General features: G+C 43.2%; 1 long non-coding RNA gene and 1 other non-coding gene across 2 annotated transcripts in view; one reads left to right on the top strand and one right to left on the bottom strand.

The window, feature by feature from the left end:
* The window catches only part of LRMDA (leucine rich melanocyte differentiation associated), a 1,116,486-nt gene that overhangs the window by 645,247 nt on the left and 449,151 nt on the right, over positions 1-22,088 (bottom strand). The gene's annotated exons all lie outside the window — the stretch shown is intronic.
* Positions 19,011-19,117, top strand: LOC146396894 (U6 spliceosomal RNA). Its single transcript, XR_014828632.1, has one exon. It is a non-coding gene; the product is annotated as a U6 spliceosomal RNA (small nuclear RNA).

Genomic DNA, 22,088 nt, shown 5'->3' with positions numbered 1-22,088 from the left:
CAGAGATCTTTTTTTTCTCTGTCTCCAAAGCTTGGCATGGTAAGTGACTTAACAGTTGCCAGATAAAGGAAGGAATGAAGAAATCAACAACAAGAGAGAAGAAAGTAGATTTCAGTGAGAGCTCCAGATGTACACACTCAGGTACCCAAAAGTAAAGGATATGCCTGTGCAATATGGCTCTTCATCCAGTAACCAGAGCCCTCGCCCTAGGCCAAGCATTTCAGAGGCCCGGCTCTGACCCTCCTCCATCTGCCCCATGACACAATGACACAAGGAGTCCATAGGCCAAGAGCTTTTCTACCCTGAAACCTATTCCCCAGTGAATAGACCATGTTACAGATACCTAGGACCCCAAATTCCCTTTTCAAACAGGCCTGAGCTTCTTTCTAGGGCCTCCAAGGACTTCTTCTCTGGGTCCTGCCTCCCAGCAGTGGAGGGTACCACCAGGGACTGTGCCCCTAAGTCCTGGCAGTAACCAAAGAGCAGCTGCTACAGGGTGCAACTAGGGTAGGTGATCATGTGCACACCTGCAGAGGCCTCCCAAGGAGGAGAACGAAGTCAAGGGCAGAAAGAGAAGGGAAGGGGCCTCATTTGTACTCTCCCCCTGAGCCCCACAGATGTTAGGGATGGACCTGCGTACGGACAGTCATGGCCATCCTTTAATTCACTTGCTGTCGGTTTGGGTCAAAACCCTGGGGCTGGTGAGGGATACCTGTGCTATGAAAAAACACAATTACCTTCTCACTCTGCAACTAACTGATGACTTATGGAGGGAAGAAAAGGACCTCAGGAAAAACCCCGGGTTCTAAACAGACTGCCAATATTTAAATAATAAAAAGGAAACTCCGGCAGTCAGTTCTAATTAATTCATGGCAATCAGCTTCCCTTGTTCTATTAGTTACCATTACAGCAACACATTCTTGAACAAAATACTAGAAGCTTTCATTAGAATCATTAACATAATCTGATAACTGATGGTATTTGATTTCTGACTTTTGCACTCTGACTTGAAGCTTAGTACAAGATGTAATCTTATTGATTGTCTGGTTTTTTTCCTCTGCCCCCCACCATCTAGACTTCACATGACATTTCTTTGTTAAGTGTAATTAATGTTCACATTTGTCACAAGTTATATTATTTGGAAAAGCAGTCGTGATGATAAAAGATGTGACAAAGACACACACATGTCTTCTTACCCAAAACGGCTTTATCCTAATTTAGGTTTGGGGGGAAAAATAAATGAAATAAGTCAAGCATGTATTTGTTTTCACAGTCAGGATGGATTGTTTAAAGTGATGCCTCTTGGAGAAACCAATGCAATTAGCTTTCTCAAAAAAACAGTGTTATTAAGGCATGAGCGAAAACTAAAAAAGACAAGGAGATTTGAATTGAGGTTGAACAAGCTGAATTATAAATCTGTCTCCCTTCCATTGACCGCATGGACAAGAGAGTAGAGGTGGTACCCAGACCATGGGGGTTCAAGGCAACTAACAGAGGCAGATACAACATCGCTCCTCTTCTCTTCTCTCTCCCTCTTTCCCTCCCTCTTCCTCCCTCTCCTTTCTCTATTTCTCCCTCCCTTTCTACTTTCCTTTCCTTCTCTGCCCCCTTCCCTCTCTTTCTCTCTTGGTCTCTTTATCTTGAATTGTCTGCTGTTGACCAATGAGCCAGACACCTAGGCTGTATGTAAGAAATCACGTAAGTATTCCTGGACAAGGACTGTCTTTTCGGCTTGAATGTCAGGCACCACCAGATAGGCGGGAATTTCTGAACAAACAGGCTTATCAAAGAGGCACTTTCTTGTTTACCCGCCAGGACAAACGAGGTTGTTTTTGTCGTTGGCCTTTATGATCTGTGGGCATAAAGGAGGCATGCAACAGTGCTCTGTTTATTTAAACTGAAAACAGAAGGAGGGGCAGTGGGAAAACATATTCCATGGCACTCAAATGCCCATTAAGACTGAGACCTGGAGTGGATTTGCAGAGACGTCCACTCCGTTGGACAGAAATGTCCATGGTGGGTACAGGAAGCACCATCTGTGTGCACGGACCCCTCCCAGGGGACAGTATGTGAGGAAGGTCCACTGTGTTCACGATGCTGAAAAGGGGCCCCAATCCAATCTCCCTTATGCTTACCCTCCCCCTCCCCATCTCAAAGGGGTTTCCTCCTTCGTGTACTAATGGTCTGCAATTTATTTTAAAGAGGCTATTTTGATCCTCAAGAAGTACTTAGGGGAGCCGGGAACCATAAACACCTCCTTTTTAAAAAATTTGTTTCCTTTTTCCCAGCCTGTAATTTAACTCTGACTGGCACCATTCAAATCAAGTGTTCCAAGCACAGGCTCCCATCAAGTCAGCTCCAACTTGGAGCACGTTTTTACGACCAAGTTAGAAATCCCTTAAAACAAGGTTTTCGGCGGGAAACGTTTGACAGACTTAACTCTTGTGGTGCAAATATGCCACAATGACATAGCAATTAGTTATTCAAACTACGGGAAGGGATTACAAGCTTTTTCAAGTCGTTTCATAAATATGTCCTCTTCTGGTATACAATCAGTAATTATACCATTCTTACTCAACTGTAAACTTCCTGGGTATGATTTATAATCTCATTGAAATCAACACAAAAGTATTTGTTTTCTCAAAGGAAGGGCCCCGGCTCTAATCTCCAAGGCTCACACACATCAAAGCCCAAGGACTACTGTTCTGCCTCACCAATGTAAATAAAATCATACACAAATGTTTATGCAAATTAATAGAGAGAGGTCTGTCGAGAAACATTTATCTTCTGGGCCCTATGTGGATTTTCACAGCATCCCCCTAAGAATATTCCTGGGACGGAGGTGAGTCAACTACATGTATCACTAAAGATGCAAAGGCAATTCTCTGTTCCTGTGGAACAAGTATTTTGCATCCAGCCTTGGCTTTGGTACCCATTTCCACTCACAAGCCTGAGTGGAAATGGGTACCAATGCCAAGGGTGGGTGCATCACCCATCCCCAAATCCAAGAGGCAGCAGCAGTTGGCCACACTTAGAAAGGAAATCGGGGGAAAATGACACCTCTGGCTGAATGGATGTCCTTAGTGGAAAAGTTCCATAGGCCCTGGTTCTAGCCTTGCATGTAATACCTATCCACAAACTGTCTTGTGGACAAGGCACCCAAGAACACAAAAGATGGGTTTATACTGCAGATCCAGGAGTAAGACAAGCTACAGGAAAACCTTCCTAACACTAGCTCATGTGAACAGTTTTCATCTTTGCTTTTACATAGTATGCTGGACACACCTTTGTCCCAGAACACAACACATGACACAGAAATGACCCATTTCAATGTGTACCTTCCCTCTCGGATTATAACCACCTTCATGGCTACACCTTCCCTGGCACTGTGTCTGATGAGAAATGTTTGCTGAAGATTCTGAACCAAGGCTGGTAGAATAAATCTCTACTAGAAAAGTAAACACCACCAGTGCTTTGGGTTAAGGATCCAGCATTGCTGCAGCTGCAGCGTGAGTTGAAACTGTGCCTCAGATTTAATCCCTGGCCTAGGAACTTTGACGTGACATGAAGCATCCCCCCAAAAAATGAACAAAAAGAAAGAACAGAAAGAAAGAAAAGTAAGCACCACTTTGATTAAAAGGGTTGGAGCTCTTGAATTATTTTTTCTTTTTTTAATTGAAGTATAGTTAATTTATGATACTGTCTTAATTTCTACTATATGGCAAAGTGACTCAGTTATACATGTATATTCACTATTTTTTAATATTCTTTTCCATTATCATTTATCATAGGACATTGAACACAGTTAGTTCTCTGTGGTATACAGTAGGACCTTATTGTCTATCCCCTCCATGTAGAACAGGCTCTTGAATTGTTTATCTACAACTAAAATTTTCCTCCCTCCATATTCTTTTTTGCATTTGATTATTTTATGTAAAGTGCGAAGTCAAAGTACTTTGCATTTGAACCAGACTTAAGCCTAAAAGGCAGGAGGGCACAACATAGCCATTTCAGCCACTTCCGTGTAAGGAACACCCAGTATAGTGCCAGGGAATTTCCTATGTGGAAAGATGCACAGATAAATGATTTTAGCATTTTTGAAGTCAATGTTTCCAAAAGTAGCTTCACATATCATCTCCTGTACTGTCCCCAAATACTGCCATAATAGTTACACTTCGATTAATGGTACCTTCACTTCAAGGTAAAGTTTCTGAACCAGCACACCCTTATTTAAGATATAAGTATGGCCAAGCCCAGAAGTAAATTGCACCCTAAAGTTACCCGTGAATTATTCTATAATTTGGACTATATTTTCCCATTGAGGTAGATTTATAAAGCACAGTCAGGCTTCAGAGTGACCCATAAAGCCTTTTACCTTGGACATGGCTTAAGTTTTGGATCATGCAAAACCTGAATGCCTTTGCTTTCTCTTGTTTTGGGAATTCCTCATTGTGTGAGGTCCTGTACTGAGCAGTGGCTTCTTTGAGTCCCGGTAGAACCCAATGAGTCCATATCTCCCTGGCAGTCAAAGGATTGGCAAGTCCCTCTGCTCAGCCCTTGGATATCTCCCACCTGGACTTAGTATCAGGAACAGTGAGACAAAGACACAGGGCAATGACAACTCATCTGTGATGGAGCAGCCTCAAGTGACGGAGGCTCAGGTTCTGAGATCCAGAAAGTTTCTGGAACTTGTGACCCTGCTTTGATATGCACCCCTTCCCTTCATTCCATCCTCCAGTCCACAGTCCATTCTGAGAAGCTCGTATAAAATGGATTCTCTTTTTTAGTGTTTTCTCAGATTTTTTTTTTTTTTTTTGGCGGGGGGAGGGGGAGTGTTTAAGAGAGCAAGAGGCAGTTACTTTCATTTGCAACCAACAGTCTTCACTGGTACTCAATGGATGAGAACAAAGGTGGTACAACTGCCTTGAAAAGTAGTAGGAAAAAGTGCTCTAGGAAAGTGGTCCATAAATTCCATTCAAGAAGAGGTTTTGCTTTTCCCTGAGTATGAGTGCTGGCAGCTAGACATTTTTGATCAGAAGAAGGAGGTGGGAAGACCTGAGGAAATCCATTACCCTGCCCCAAATGACCCAGGCAACTACCAATAAATTTCTTCATTACTTGGCCTCAGTTTCCCATACTGCAAAGTGAATGGACTGACCAGAGGATTCCTCAAGTATATCATAAATCTAAGGTCTGGTGAAGGGAAGGAAGAAATAATTTAGGACGAGGAGGCATTTTCCAGGCTCTTGGTCAAACTCAGAAATTTCTAAGCACACCCAATCTTATCCAAACCTTTTCCAAACAGCAGAAGAACAGTGTGAGAACTGTGTACAGAAACAGAAACATGATGTTCCCCAACTTCTGCAGAATTGTTGACTGTAGACCATGAACTTTTCATTTTCCTTTATTTTTGTACCCCTGGCTATGGAAGTTCAGGGCTAGGGATTGAACACAAGCTGCAGCTGTGGCAGTGCTGGATCCTTAACCCACCACACCAGGCTGGGATTGAACCCACACCTCAGGAGTGAACTCAGCCACTACGCTTGGGTCCTTAGCCCACTGTGCCACAGTGGGAACTCCAAGACCATGCTCTTGATTAGAAAACGAAAGGAAAGAACCCTGGAATGATAAAGACCTAATTCAATTTGTCATTAAATTAAACTCTTCAACTTAACCTTTGATTCCAGGGAATGAATTGTTGATAGAGGACCCCACTACTCATTGGAGAGCCGTTACCCATTCTAAGAGGCATATTTAAACTTATTATTACCCCAAACACATAGCCAGCTATTCTTATTATACATGGAAGGAGAACGGCCACTGGATCCGAGCAAGGCTGGGTGTCTGCTAATATTGAATACATCTCAGCTTTTCTACGGTAAGACCTTAATTTCCGAGATTTATAACCAGTGTAAATCTGCCCTGAACAGAAGCCTGACACAAAATTACTTTGCCCAGTAGCAATTTTTTAAAGTTTTGGACTAAGTGCCTTTTATTTAACTTTACAACTCCCCCCAAAATGAAACAAAGCAAAGCACCAGAAAACTACCTTTGGGCTATAAACATTCTCTCTCTCTCTCTCTCTCTCTCTCTCTCTCTCTCTCTCACACACACACACACACACACACACACACACGTGCACACACTGCAAGCTCCCAGAGTTAGAAGTTTTCTCCTTACATAGTAGGGTCCGTGTCTCATTGTAGGTGTCAGCCAGCGAGAAGAATGCTAGAGAAATACTCTCCGAGAAGACTGATCCCAGCATACTGCAGCCCAGCCTCATTGCTGAAAAGGATGGACTCAGCCCTTTATATGCAATCATCGCCCTCATACAATACCCAAGAAGTCATGGTCATTTTGCTCAGTGAAGAATCTACAATTGGGAGCACATTCTTAGCACTTAAATCGGATTCATCCAGGACACAATGGGCCCACAGGCTCCTACCACCTGCCAGGGATAACAAGAAGGTCTAAGCATTTCAGAGGCAACAGTGAAGAGAGGGCAAACCACGATTTAAAAAGAAATCATCAGTGTTCCCATTGTGGATCAAGTGGGTTACAAACCTGACTAGTATCCACGACGAGGCAGGTTTGATCCCTGGCCTCACTCAGTGGGCTTAGGATCGGGCCTTGCCATGGGCTATGGTGTAGGTTGCAGATGCAGCTCAGATCCCACATTGCTGTGGCTGTGGTGCAGGCTGGCAGCTGCAGCTCTGATTTGACCCCTAGCCTGGGAACTTCCATATGCCACAGGTACAGCCCTAAAAAGAAAAAATAAAATAAAATTTAAAAAATAAAAACAAATCCTCAATAAACAGCTGCGTATATGGGGCACTATTCTATTATGTGATACATATTAACTTACATGACCATCATCATAAACCCACAGAGTAGCTGATACTTTTTTCCTTATCTTCAGATGGAGAAACTGAGAAATAGGTTCAGGAATTATCTCAAAGCTAACAGGTGGTGGAGCCAGAATTGAAATCCTAGCAGCTCCTGAGTTTGTGTTGTATCCATTAATGCTCAAGTATCCCCTCCAAATAGTGCTGTCACTACTTCATTCCAAAACCCATGAATTACTGTAAGAATGAGAATTGTAATCGTAATCATAGCAAGTACTGGTGGAATACGTATTACGTACCTCACATACACTTTATATCCGCTAGCTCAGTCTTTGCAGTATTCTGATGACACTGATGCTTTTATCATCCTCAATATACAGAGACAACGGATGCAGCGGTTATGTCAACTGCCCAAGGTCACAAATTGTTAACGAGAGGACTGGAACTCACACATCTGTCTGACATGAAAACCAGTCCTCTACCCATTTTACAACACTCCTCGAACAGTCTGATTTTTTTAGCCAAGTGCAGGTAGGGCTATTATGCTAGCAATTTCCTATTCTAACTCCTCTCCTGTGCTCTGAACACAGAACCACTATTTTAGAAAGGCTTTCTGCCATCCTTGATGGGCCATTCTAAATCCTGCTCCATGGCTCTGTGCAAAGTGCTCTTCCACACAGGGGATTTTCCTAAACACATTCAGGCAGTTCCAATACCATGCCACACTTCATGTTTACCCTTTCTATCACATACCTCAGTTTCCCATTTCTACTATCCCTGACAAAGTCCTAGGAGTTATAAGAGCCTAAAGCAGAGTCAAGCAGTCTGGCTTGAATCCCCATTCTGACGCTTGCTAGCTACGTGACCTTGAGCAAGTTACTTCTTTGCACCTCAGTTTCCACATCTGTAAATGGGCTTACTATGAATACCTACCACATAGAGGTTATTTTTTTAAGTCTGCATCGGTGGCATATGGAAGCTCCTGGGCTAGGGGTCAAGTCAGAGCTGCAGCCGAGGCCAATGCCACAGCCACAGCCACACCAAATCCAAGTTGCATCTGGAACTTATACTGTAACTTGTGACAACACCAGATCCTTTACCCACTGAACAAAGCCAGGATCAAACCCACATCCTCAAGGATACTATGTTGGTTTCTTAACCCGATGAGTCCCAACAGGAACTCCTTAAGTTTTCTGGTGATTAGAAAATATGATATATGTGGAGTTCCTGTCGTGGCGCAGTGGTTAACGAATACGACTAGGAACCATGAGGTTTCGGGTTTGGTTCCTGCCCTTGCTCAGTGGGTTAACGATCCGGCATTGCCGTGAGCTGTGGTATAGGTTGCAGATGCGGCTTGGGCTTGGATCCCGCGTTGCTGTGGCTCTGGCGTAGGCCAGTGACTACAGCTCCGATTCGACCCCTAGCCTGGGAACCTCCATATGCCACGGGAGCGGCCCAAAGAAATAGCAAAAACACACACACAAAAAAAATGATATATGTGAAGGACTTAAGACAGCACCTGGCACATAGTGAGGGCTCAGTATGCATTTGTTTTTGTTGACAGGGGTCTTTTGGGAAACAGTTCTGGTCCTAGTTTATCTCTGCTTCCAGATAACCGCTGCTTGAATCCACTCAGCACCTCACAGTTCAGCTTAAAACACCTTCCTCCAGTTGCTCATTGGTTCAAAATCTGCCCATCATTAATGAAAACAGTCCAAATACTCATTATTTGAAAGTGATGTCCCATAAAGCATGGAGGTAACCACAGGATTTCCCTGCAGCTTTCAGGATAAAATCCAAACTCCTCACCAGGACTTCACATTCTTTCTTTTTTTTTCTTTTTTCTTTTTAGGGCCACACCCATGGCATATGGAGGTTCCCAGGCCAGGGGTCAAACTGGGACTGTAGCCTCCAGCTGATGCCACAGCCACAGCAACATGGGATCTGAGCCTTGTCTGCGACCTACACCACAGCTCACGGCAATGCCAGATCCTTAAGCCACTGAGCAAGGCCAGGTATTGAACCCACATCCTCGTGGATACTAGTCAGATTCATTTCCACCGAGCCACGATAGGAACTCCTCCAGGACTTCACATTCTTCTGAAAGATTTTCCACTGATTTTCACTCATCCTGCAAACCAGCCCCACTCATCAACTCATCCAGAGCAGGGAACAACAATCACTGTACCAAGGAGTCCTGCTGCATTTATCTTGTGACACCACCTGCATCTTCCTCTTGCCAGGCTGCAATTCCTATCCCCACCTATACACCCAAATTCCACCTGACCTTCCAGAGCAGTGGTTCTTCTGCCTCATTATGCATCACAAACAAAATTAGGGGAATTTGAACACACAGAGGTGCCCAGGCATCCTCCCTTTCAAATGCACCCCAGGTGATTCTGTGTAGCTAAAAGTTTCACTCATCCTCGTGGATGGTGGGAGCACTATCACCTCCCCTGCTTTCCAGGGAACACTGAGCTTTATTTCGTAATTTGACATTTTCATGCAGTGTACCCTGCCTCTCCAAGCTAGACCAAGGACACTCTGAGGGCAGGAAATCAATCTAATAGGTTTATAAAAACCTGGGCCAGTGATATACCCAACCATCAGATAGTCATGTCTATTTTTGATGTGGGTTTTAGGCTTTATTCTACAGAGAACATCATTTCACAGCAGAGGGAGATGAACGACGCATATTTTGGGATTATCTCAATGCCCAGCACCCACTGAGCCATCAGTAACTAACTGGGGACACTACCTGCCAAAAGTGGGTGTTCAGTGGCTACTGGAGGATAGTTTTCATAACTAGGTCATCATTACTAAAAAGTCAGTGTAACAAGCTGTCCAACACACACACTGTACAAACAACATCGGTACCATAATTCTTACCATGTGAGTTGAATCCAGTAAACCTTTTCTGAGAACTGGCAATCAGGATACCCAAAGGAACTGGCTACCCAGAGGTGCAATGGAAGAGATTCTTAATTTTTATCAAGCACCTAGGATATGTAACCATTATCTAAAATCTGTGCTGCTTGGTTCCTCCTGGCTAGGGTTTCACCTCCCCATCGCCCACAGCTATCCCTGAACTGAGGCAAAAGAGAAGTTTGGCCAGATGAGTTCCTTGGACCACCGCCCCGCAAGTGTTTAAAAATGATCAAGACTAAAGGTTAAAAAGTTATGGGGAGTTTGTGGTTAGCAGATGCAAACTATTACATATAGGATGGATAAGCTACTATATGGCACAGTGAACTATATTCAATACTCTGAGATAAACCATAGCGGAACAGAATATTTTTAAATGTACACTTTTCTGTATAGCAGAAATTAACACAACATGGTAAATCAACTTTACTTCAATTAAAAAATAGTAGTAAGTGTTAAGAAGTTATCCGTGCTCCCTTAGAGCCCTAAGAAGCAAACCAAAACAGATTGAGTGAGCAGCGCCATGGGATAGGTCTGAGCCCTGACCAGAAACTTCCATCCATGCTGGCCATAGGTGCCAGAGGCAGAACTTTAAAATGAGTATGTGATCCATTATCAGCTGCTATTACCATCCTACCATAGCCAAAAGAAAAAGGCTATTAAACATAATACATAAAATAACATTTAGTAAGGAAATCTGGATAATTACTTAGTAGAAAGGACATTGAGTCAGGTTCTAAGCCATTGCCCTGAATTGGGAATGGCATTACTTATGTCTTAAGTTAAATTGAGTAAAACTTCCTAAGCACTCCCTTAAAGAACACCTGTAAGTAATGAGTTGGAATATCTCATCTATCCTGCTTTGAGCTGAAGTCCTGGAGAGGTGGCCAAGATTAGTGACCCCCACCCCCAGACCCTGGCTCTCTAGGCTGAGCCAGTTCAAGGTGGCAAGCTCGTCCAGGCCAGCATGAGGGCAGAGTTCCCCTCGGGGCACTGAAGTTGGCACAGACAGAAGCCCATGCGTTCAAGTGACAACATACTTTCTTCCCTTTGCTGCAGCTGATGGACAGAAAAGTGCATTCCAATTTAGAGCAGACAGCAAACATAATGAGTGTGTGCAGTATCTGGGATCAGAGGATAATAGAGCTGATTAAGTTCCAGTAATACCACCATGATCACCAAAAGCCACTGATCACAACCATTGCGCTAATTCCTTCCAGGCATCTGGTGCAGAATGAAGCGACCTCATCTACCCTGTGACTTTAAGTGCTACCTACGTATGGATAGAAACTCCCGAGTTCTATCCCAGGCCTGACCCTGCCCCATAGGATCCCTCCCAATTCAGTTACTGTCTTGACACCTCCCCTTAGATGGCTCACAGGCAACTCAAATTTAACCCACCCCAAACCTTGGCCATGATTAGCCTAGATCCGTCATGACAACAAATAGCACCTCCATTCTTCTATCTGTCCCTCTTCATCTCTCCCATTTCTGGCATTTCTAACCAGAAAATCCTTCCAATTCTTCCTTCTAAACATCTAGACTGTGACCAGGTCTCACCACCCTCATGGCCACCACCCCAAGCCACACCAACCTGAACTGTCATGATGGTCTCCTCTCTGGCCAACCTGGCACCACTTTATCCCACTGCTGGTTTCCCCCAACACCAGCACTACAGTGACCAATGTGATTTGAACTCGTCTTTTTTTTTTTAATGATTTCTATTTTTTCTTTTTTTATGATTTGTATTTTTTTCCATTATAGCTGGTTTACAGTGACCTGTCAATTTTCTACTGTACAGCATGGTGACCCAGTTACACATACATATATACATTCTTTTTTTTCACATTAGCATCTTCATCATAAGTGACTAGACAGCCCAAATGTCCATTGACAGATGATTGGATTAGGAAGATGTGGTGTATATATACACAATGGAATACTACTCAGCCATAAAAAAGAACAAAATAATGCTATTTTTTCCATTGCAGTTGGTTTACAGCGTTCTGTCAATTTTCTACTATAAAGTGACCCAGTCACACATATATATATATACATTCTTTTTCTCACATTATCCCCCAACATAAGTGACTAGATATAGTTCACAGTGCTATACAGCAGGATCTCATTGTTTATCCATTCCAAAGGCAATAGTTTGTATCTATTAACCCTAGATGCCCAGTACAAGCCATTCCTTCTCCCTCCCCCTTGGCAACCACAAGTCTGTTCTCCAAGTCCATGAGTTTCTTTTCTGTGGAAAGGTTTATTTGTGCTGTATATCATATTCTATATATAAGTGATATCACATGGTATTTGTCTTTCTCTTTCTGACTGACTTCACTTAGTATGAGAGTCTCTAGTTCCATCCATGTTGCTGCAAATGGCATTATTTTGTTCTATTTATGGTTGAGTAGTATATCTATCCCAAATATTCTTATTCCATTCAAGTCAAATTACATTCAAGCCTTGAAAAGTAACCCTTCTAATACAGAAAAAAAAACCCAATAGGAGTTCCTACTGTGGCTCAGTGGTTAACAAACCCGACTAGTACCCATGATGATGCAGGTTCTAACCCTGGCCTCATGCAATGGGTTAAGGATCTGGTGTTGCCATGAGCTGTGGTGTAAGCCACAGATGCAGCTTGGATCTGGCATTGTTGTGTCTGTGGCGTAGTCCTGAAGCTGCAGCTCTGATCGGACCCCTAGCCTGGGAACTTCCATATGCCACAGGTGGGGACCTAAAATAAAAATAAAAGGCCCTACATAACCCAGCCACTGAAACATATCTGACCTTATGTGCTATGAAGCTCTCCTCACACATCCATTTCTCCATGTGGCCTCCTTGCCAAACTGCAGGTATCAAGCAAGCCCTTGCCTCCAGCCCTGGCACATTTTGTTACCTCCACAGACACCCATGTCACTCATTCCCCCACCTCCTTCTGGTCTTCACTGCAACACCAACCATGGGAAAGGCTGTCTCAGACCTCCCTTTATGAATCACACCCCGCTCCTCATTCTCTATTCCTCTCACCACCATCTACTTGTCTTCATACTGTTCACTACTGCATACATGTTTACTGCATCTCTCACAAGACAGCACACATGACAATGTCAGTGCCATGTGAACACGTTTGATGTTTGAGGGTTTTTTTCACTGCTGTTTCCCAACACCTAGGATGCAATAGATACAAGGAAATATCTGTTGAAGGTATAAATGAAAAAAGGTACACAGGGCATGTTAAATGTTGATTGCTCTTATGTTAAGAGGTGGTGCTTCCTTTCAGGGTCAATATCTTGACATTACGGTCATTCCACTTTCACTACATGATTCTACAACTCAAAATTAACCGAGTGCGATTGTATACTTTTACAGCATTTTATAGTTAGTGAAGCACGTTCACACTCTAAACTCCATAACTCAAGAAACGGAGATGGGTAAGACCAATACTAGGCCTCCTGCTCTTCAGCCCCATGGTCTTGCTCCACCTACATCTGCTCCACGTGGATGAGATGCTGGCTGTACCAGACGAGAAGAAAAGGGCAGGTCTTGCCCTCCAAGTGTTCACAGTGTCCAACCTGCACAGGGACGTGAACAGACGCTCATAGGATTTCAGGAAGACCAGTCAAATACGCAAGTAAAATGCTCCCAACAGTGGCCTTTCTAGAGAAATAGAACATGCATGTCCACATCCACAGAAGAGTGATTGGAAGGAACTGACCCTTCACCATACACCCTACTCTCCTACCACCCACACCGGCCTTTCCCAAGGTGCTGGAAGCTGAGAAAATAGTAACACTTAAGATCAGAACAGCATCATCTAAAACTTGGCCAGTGCCCACTGGAATCAAAAAAGGAGTTTTTTCAAGCATCAATGGCTAGTCCATCCAAGACCAGTTAAAGCAGGAGTGGGTGAAGCCTGAGCACTGGCATTTGGTTTTAAGCTCCCCAGGTGATTATAAAGGGCAGTCGTTGTTACCAAGCAGTGGAGCAGAGCTTTATACTACAGAGTGCTTTCACTTGCATCATCCCAAACGTCTAGGGTGGTGGGGAGCAGGCATAAATATGCCCAAGTTAGAGAGAAGGAAAGAGATTCAGAACGATGGACTGACACACAGATCCCTGGTGAGCTAATCAAAGGCAGAACTAGAGCTGAACGTGGTCCAGAAATAAGCAGTGAACTCTGAAGCAGGACTTCCCAGACTTAGTGGGCTTACCGACTACCTAGGGATCTTATTAAAATGCTGATTCCCCTTCAGTGGACCTGTGGTAAGTCCCTGGGGTAGGAACCAAGAATCTGCATTTCTAAAAAGCTCTCAGGAGATGCTGATGGTCTATGGACCACATTCTTAGCAGCAAAGACCTAATACCCCCTCCTCAGCAGTAGCTCAAGTAAATCCATGCTTGTTTCTCCTTGTGGGGAAGGCTAGGAACATTTCACCAGCTTCTGAGTGGTTTTCTCAATTGGGCCAACTTTTATAACACGCAGGACCTATACCAGGACCAGCTGGCACACTGAAGCTGCTATCTGTGTGTGCACTGTATCTATCTTGTCGCATCCTGTAAAGCACTGTGCAGACTCTCTTTACCACCACCACACACAATATACAAAACACTCACACAGAGAAAACAAAACTACCAAAATCTAAAGTACTGAATGGTTCTTACACAATCTGTCAAACAGCCCCTTCTGTCCACACAGGGGACACTGGCATTGGACTCTCACATCACCAGCAAAGATGGCCCCCACCACCATTTGTCAAGTTGGAATTGATCACCCCCTGACATGGCTCCATTCCCCAATATTACCTCTTAATTATTCAGGGGAGGGTACGCTATTCCCCAGGTCATTTTTAAATGTTTTGTGTGCCTTTTAAATATCAGCTGCCACATATATAGAGAGAGACTTCAAATGATTGCCTAAGATATTCCATTTTAGCCTTAAATCTTTAAATATTCTTATGAATTTTTGACTTTAACAGATTCCTTAATGTCTCTTCCCTTATAATGGAAAGAGATTCCAAACATTCTTCATGAACTCTATCTGCCAGGGCCCTCTCCTTGAGATGGCCTTCCAGCCCAGGATTTAGTGGCACATCTGCTCACCATGAGATATACTGAGGTCGCTGGTCCGTGGAACTGAGCATAGCCTTGGGCCAGTCCGCATCAAAGGACAAAGGGGCCATGTTTCTGCTCACCTGGAATAGGTTTTTCTCCCACCAGTCTTTGAACGACCAACAGCTAGAACATTTCTTAAGTAGCTAAACACTACCTGGCCTTCAAGTCTCAGTCTTAAAGTCGGTCTTCCCAGCCCTGCCCAGCCTTCTTCCCTGAACCGCTACAGCCCTTAGTCTGGACTATGCAATTTAGCAATTAATTAAATGCAACCATGTAACAGAAAGTGCCTTGTCTCCCCAGGTGGAGAGGGCTTGGCCCATTCCCTACTCATTCCTGTGTCAGGTTTGATGCTGGACACCAAGCAAGAGCTCAGTAAATAACTGCTGATTGACTTTGAGAGCTGACTATGGACTTGTTTGGTACTGCCACCACTGCAGGTCCAGCTCTGATCTTCAAGGAAGTTGCCAGTTCTAAGAATGCCCTGGCACAACCACCAAACCTCACCATGCTTTGCTGCTGCCAACTCCCTTCCCTCTTTAGCTAAGAATGACTTAATACCTAAATTTGATCCAGGAAAAAAATACAACAGTCCAAAAATTTTTCCAGTGCAAGATCAGAGATACCACAAGCAAGCAAGGTGGATGGGGAGGGAGGGCAACTTAAGGTTATAATTCCTTCTTCTCAGAAAAGCAAAGAATTCCTCCCATGGATGCTATAAGGGCAACTCCTCCCTACTCAAGAAAATAACTGAAGGAGAAGAATCTATTCATTTTCTCCCTAAAAGCTTAAGAAAGGGCAGATGACCACAACTGTTCCTTATGGTGATCTTAATCTCAGGTTTAAATCTAAGAAAACATGGCTCATTGCATTTACCTCTTGTATGTGCTTCTGAGATTACAACACTTGCTAGTATTTCCTGTTCTTTACTAAGCTAGTCATTGAATTTTTTGGACAGATGCTGATTTTATCTCAGCTTCTCAAACTTCCACAGACCCCCCTGGAGTGGGGATTTCCACTTCATTCCATTTGACGTATATATGGCTCACTCATTCTCAGAAAGCTTGTTTTGATTTTTCTTTTTATGGCTACACCTGCAGCATAGGGAAGTTCCCAGAGCTAGGGGTCAAGCCATGCCAGATCCTTAACCCACTGAGCAAGGCCAGGAATGGAACCTCATCCTCACAGACACTATGTTGAGTTCTTAACTGGCTGAGCCACAATGGGAACTCTGTTAGAAAGTTTACAATCAGACACTTCTCCTTATCACCACTGATCATTATGCTACAGCCTAACCTTCTGTGCCACAGTTAGGACAGATGAAAAGGACTTCTCAAATAAATGGGTACTGAAGCATTTTTTTTTTTTTTTTTTTTTTTTTTTGTCTTTGTTGCTATTTCTTGGGCTGCTCCCATGGCATATGGAGGTTCCCAGGCTAGGGGTCGAATCAGAGCTGTAGCCACCGGCCTACGCCAGAGCCACAGCAACGCGGGATCCGAGCCACGCACGGCAACGCCAGATCGTTAACCCACTGAGCAAGGGCAGGGACCGAACCCGCAACCTCATGGTTCCTAGTCGGATTCGTTAACCACTGCGCCACGACGGGAACTCCTGAAGCATTTTTAAAGAAAATATTTCTAAACCAGATGGCAGAAAAACACAGTTTTTATCTTAATATCTATCCTTCTGCATCTTTCTAGGTCCCCCTTAATATATACCACAATCTCGAAAAGTGGACATTTCATTTTCCATCCTTCTATTGAGATATTTAAATGTCCATCCCCCAATGAACAGGATCTGATATTACAAATAGGTGTATATTGATGACCTAGTTGTTACTTGTACATTTGAAGTATGGCATCTTTACTCCTCCATCATCAAGCATAAGTAATTAAGAATAATCAAGTGGGTGTTAATTGGATATAATGAAACAATCTCCAGTCAGCCTAAGCCTACTATTTGCCTCCTTCTGGTAATTATGAACACTAAACACTCGTGCTAATCTCCTTCTTACAGAAGCCAAACAAAAATACAGTATTTACTCGGCTAATGGCTTGTTTTGTCTGCAGTTTAGTCTGTTTTAAGTGAGGAAACTCATAATTTGCCAAGCTGTCACCAGCTGCTGGGCCCCGACCAGGGATGAAGGATTCTTGGTGACAATAGTTTAGTGTATGTCATCTGAAATGAAAGGACAGATATTAATGAAGTCAACCTCCAGCTGCAACTATACCTGGACGTGTAAATGCCCAAAAATCAAAGCTCTAAGTTTGTGTCCACTTGTGGACACACCATGTACTCGCTGTCTGCCTGGGGACTCATGAGAAGGAGAGCGTCTGCACATGTAACTCACAGAAGGCCTCTCTATTTTTCTCTTTAGAACTGTCTCCCGGCCACCGCTGACAGAGCTGGAGACTGGCCTTTGATCCTATTACTTGAGGAGCCTCTGCTGCCGGATGACTATTATACAGTACTGAACTAAAAGTGTCTTATCGAGAGTGACCATTAGAAACATATTACTGGCCATTAAGCAGATGGTTAGATGTTTTTAAAGAGCTCTTACATAGTAATAGAATCCAGAGTCATTGGCTCTATTTATTACCCTCCCAAGAAAGTGGAAAAAATAAAAAGATTGAATGTTTGTTCCTGAGGTGGTTAATTTCATTCTCCCAGGATCACCGAAAGGTCACATGTAGACTAAAACCTGGCAGCTGGTGACAGGGTTTTAAAACAGGCTTCTGAACAAGATGATTACACTTCATTTCTCCCTTCCTTATCAGAACTCAGCTAGGTGGGATTCCACATAAAGACCCCTTGCCTGACGGTAGGAGAATCAGCATTATAAAACAGATACGCATCTAGACCAGCACTTGGCAAATGTTTCCTGCAAAGGGCCAGACAGTAAATATCCTAGACTTTGCAGGCCATAATGCGCATGTCACAGCCACTCAGACCTGAGGCTACGGCATGGAAGCAGCCACAGATGATGTTAAATGAATGGGCATGGCTGTGTGCCAATAAAACTTTATAAAACCAGGCAGTTGCAGGACTGGGTCTCTGGGTCAGAGACTGGCAGCTCCTGTGTTAGACCAAACCTGCTAAGTTAGGGATGATACTTGGGGGAAAAGGATCTCTGCAACCCAGGCCTCCATCACTAACCCCTATTTTAAATCACAAGTAAAAAGACATCTCGATTTCTTTCATAAATACATTTCTCGAATTGTGCTTGAACCAATATATTATAAATGGCATCCTATTTTTCTATGAATATATACTTTTATGCAAAAGTTGTATCCTCATTTGGGGACTAAACTATAATGAATGGTAGTCAACACCTCTCTACTCAGAGAAAGTATTGTTAAAGCACTTTGTAAATAAACAGATTATCTTACTGTTATGTATTTATAAATATAAGTATTACACCTATATAACTTAAATATTTATATATATAACATTCAAATATGTGTACATTTGTACATATTACACATGTATATTATACATACACACTATATATGTGAATATTTATATATGTCAGCTCTTCTGTTTCCCTTGTTCATAATTTCAAATATTGAGTTTTCTTAAAGGTAGGTCATCTGTAATTATTTGGTGAATGAAACCTGTCCATGCCAGGTCCTCTATCAAATAGGGGCACACAACTTATTACAATAGCCATATACCTGGATATTGCAAAGTCTGAAAGGATTTTATTGAACTTTCAGGCAAAGTGGAAAAGCATTCACCTCAGAATTTTCATCCTAGGACTGTTAACTTTTCAACCAGTCTTTTTGCTCAATAACTGCATGACCAGGACGTATGATTTAATTTCCCTGAGCCTCAGTTGTCTCTGAAAAATGAGTGAGTTGAAGCAGAGGTTGGCCAGAGTCACCTTCAAGCTTTCCTTCTCTCTGTTCAGTGGATAGAAAACAGTTTAATTAGCTCATTTGATTACAGGATAATGCTGAGGCCAAAGGAGCAAGTTAAATAGCCATGCAAGGCTGGCTAGTTTTAACTAGAGAAAAACACTGTCACACAGGTTATACCTCAACTTGGTTGACTAAGGGAGTATGGCTCATTCGGTCCTTCTCAAATCAACAACACGGAGAATATGTGGTCATAGTTAAGTCAGAAATAGCGCTTGCTTCAGCAGCACATATACCAAAATTTAAATGGTACAGCGAAGATTAGCATGGCCCCTACACAAGGATAACAGGCAAATTTGTGAAGCATTCCATATTTTTACAACAGACTTATGGTTGCCAAGGGGTGGGTGAGGTAGTGGGATGGACTGGGAGTTTGGGGTTTGTAGATGCAAACTATTCCATTTAGAATGGATAAGCAATGAAGTCTTACTGTATAGCACAGGGAACTATATCCAGTCTCTTGGGATAGAACATGATGGAAGATAACATAAGAAAAGGAAGGTATATGAGTGTGTGTGTGAGAGAGACTGGGTCACTTTGATGTACAGCAGAAATTGGCACAACATTGTAAATTAACTACATTTTAATAAATTTTTAAAAAGAAATAGCTTATATGACAAACAATACAATCGATTTCTATTTTTTTTTTCTTTTCACAGCTGCACTCGGCATATGGAAGTTCCCAGGCTAGGAGTCAAATCAGAGCTGTAGCTGCCAGCCTAAGCCACAGCCACTCGGGATCTATGCCACATCTGCAAATTACACTGCAACTTGCGGCAATGCCAGATCCTTAACCCCCTGAGCAAGGCCAGGGATCAAACCCATATCCTCACAGACACTGTGTTGGGTTCTTAACCTGCTGAGCCACAACAGGAACTCCCTAACTGATTTAATATAACTATACTATTGGACTACACAATGGGTATTTTACCTGGCTTCTTCCCAGTGATGTGGTGAAGAACTTTGTCTCCCTAGTGTGTGCTGGGCCAGACTGTGGTCCTACTGTTCATGACCAGAGTGCAGGGTACACTGTGTGGGAAACACTGTGTGGGTACTATGCAGGTATAGCAACACCTGAACTGGTCTACCTGCTGTTTAACAACGCAAAGCCAGTGATCATTTGCTTGGGTGTCAAATGACTGTCACAGACCAGTGGCCATGTGCAGACCAACATCAATAAGTAGACTGCGTCCTCCCTATTGTCACTTTCTCATACGTGAAGAGATTTAAGCTACAGCGGTGATTAGAAAACAAATTTCAGTGCACTACCATCAAGTTTATTATTTTCTTTTTGTCCCAGGTCTGTATTCTCTCCTTACTTCCCAATTAACCTTGGTAAGTCCAATTCCCCATCTCCTATGTTTTAAGTTGAAGTGTACATCTATTCAATATTTATTGAATGCTTCTATGTGCCGGTGATGTTCGAGCACTTGGGAAACAGTGGTGGCTAAGACAGGTTTGGTCACCGCTCCAATGGAGTCATTAAGTTTCTTTGGAAGAGATGTGTCCTGGGCTTATGTGCTTAGGCAGGATGTATGTTCATTCCCCCAAATATAGAAAAAGTATGTCTTATCTAAAATTCAGCATCAATTCTCCATACTCATTCCTGGTTTATCAAACATCTGATAGTAACCAGATAATCGGATGCCTTTGGAAGTACAAAAAAAGAATGAGATGTGGCCACTGTCCTCAAGGAGCTTACAGTTTAGAGGACTTTTCCATGGGATCTTTCAGGTGGGTGAAAAACTCAAGCATCGGCATCACTTCTACTTCCAAAGGTTCTTTGAGGCCACCTCTAATCACATGGATGGTGCACCCAGAACTTCCAACTGGGCCTCCCTGTATCCCCAGCAATAGAGACGGAACATATACGCTTGAGCTGAAAGGGTCCACAGAGAACTTCTAACATTTGACTATGAAAAACCTGAGACCTGGAAAGGTGAAGTCATTTGTCCAATGTCACACAACTGATAGGTAAAAAATAACCCCTAAGAGGATTATGCCACAGTGGGGTTACAAGGTCCAGTTTCAGAGCTGGCCAGTGCATTTGGGAGGGGGCCCTACCAGGTATTCAAACAACTCAGCTTCTGCAGAACTGCTTCAATCAATCAATCAATCAAGTAAATGGAAGCAGGATATGGTGGCAACATCACTGGATGAGGAAGTTCGGTGATGCTCTGAGAGGCCACGGGTAGGGGGATTGTCCCCTCCAGGTCTGCTCACCTCCTGACTTCCATAATCTTAAAGGTCCCTTTCAGCTCTTCAGACCTACTGTAGAAATATAGACTTTGGAATGCTAGGTAGTCTAATACCACTCTGGAAATCGGGGTAACCTACTAGAAAAAGCAAACCATGGAGTTCCTGTTGTGGCTCAGCAGGTTATGAACCTGACTAGTATCCATAGGATGAGGGTTCAATCCCTGGCCTTGCTCAGCAGGTTAAGGATCTGTTACTGCCATGAGCTGTGGTGTAGGTCACAAATGTGGCTCAGATGCAATGTTGCTGTGGCTGTGGTGTAGGCTAGTAGCTGTGGTTCCAACTCAACTCCTAGCCTAGGAACTTCCACGTGCCATGATTGCAGCCCCCAAAAAGCAAAAAATAAGCAGACCACACAGAATAAGTAGGTGACAAGCATGCCATTACAATCAGGCCCTGTATCATTCCTTCAAACAGAAACAGGCAGGTTCATATAACAATGAAATCCAGAAGTTTCCAACACTCATAGCTCTAGACCTAGTCACAAATCTCACCCTAGCCAGCCCTAAGTCCTACCAGCTTCTGACCTTCTGCTTCTCCATCTGCCTTGCCTGGACCACAGGCCATGTCACTTGGTGTCATTTTCCCAGTTAGACCTTGGACCCCCTACCTCATTTACAATTCATATTACCCAGCCTCCATCAGCTCAGAGAAAATGGCCCTTTGGATCCTACCTAGACCAAAAGATCCCACCTGTGCTTAAACCTCCCATGCATAACTGGGTATTTTGCTCAAATTATCCATAAGTCATGTGATAACAACCCCCTGCCCCCCTCCACACACACACAGTCACCTGTCCTTACAAGCACTAGTGGAAGCGTAAAGGAGTGCTTTCAATGAATTCTACTATGAAACTGTCCACTAATTCAACACCCACCTGCCCAAATCTACAAGGTCCTTAAATCCAATAATGAGCTTCATAATTAAACATATAAATACCCATGCATGTCCTGTAAACCAAGAACAGACTGTCAAGGTAACCAATAAAAAAATAAAAACTCAAGAGTAGCTTACGGAAGGTCAGAATGCCTCC

The sequence above is a fragment of the Sus scrofa genome, chromosome 14, assembly GCF_054392235.1.
Source record: "Sus scrofa isolate SSC_HxYL_T2T_F1_AM1 chromosome 14, Sscrofa_HxYL_maternal_Yorkshire_Landrace_v2.0, whole genome shotgun sequence".
Taxonomy (NCBI): domain Eukaryota; kingdom Metazoa; phylum Chordata; class Mammalia; order Artiodactyla; family Suidae; genus Sus; species Sus scrofa.
Note: the sequence above shows the minus strand (reverse complement) of the source record. Positions and strands in the feature narration are given on the sequence as shown.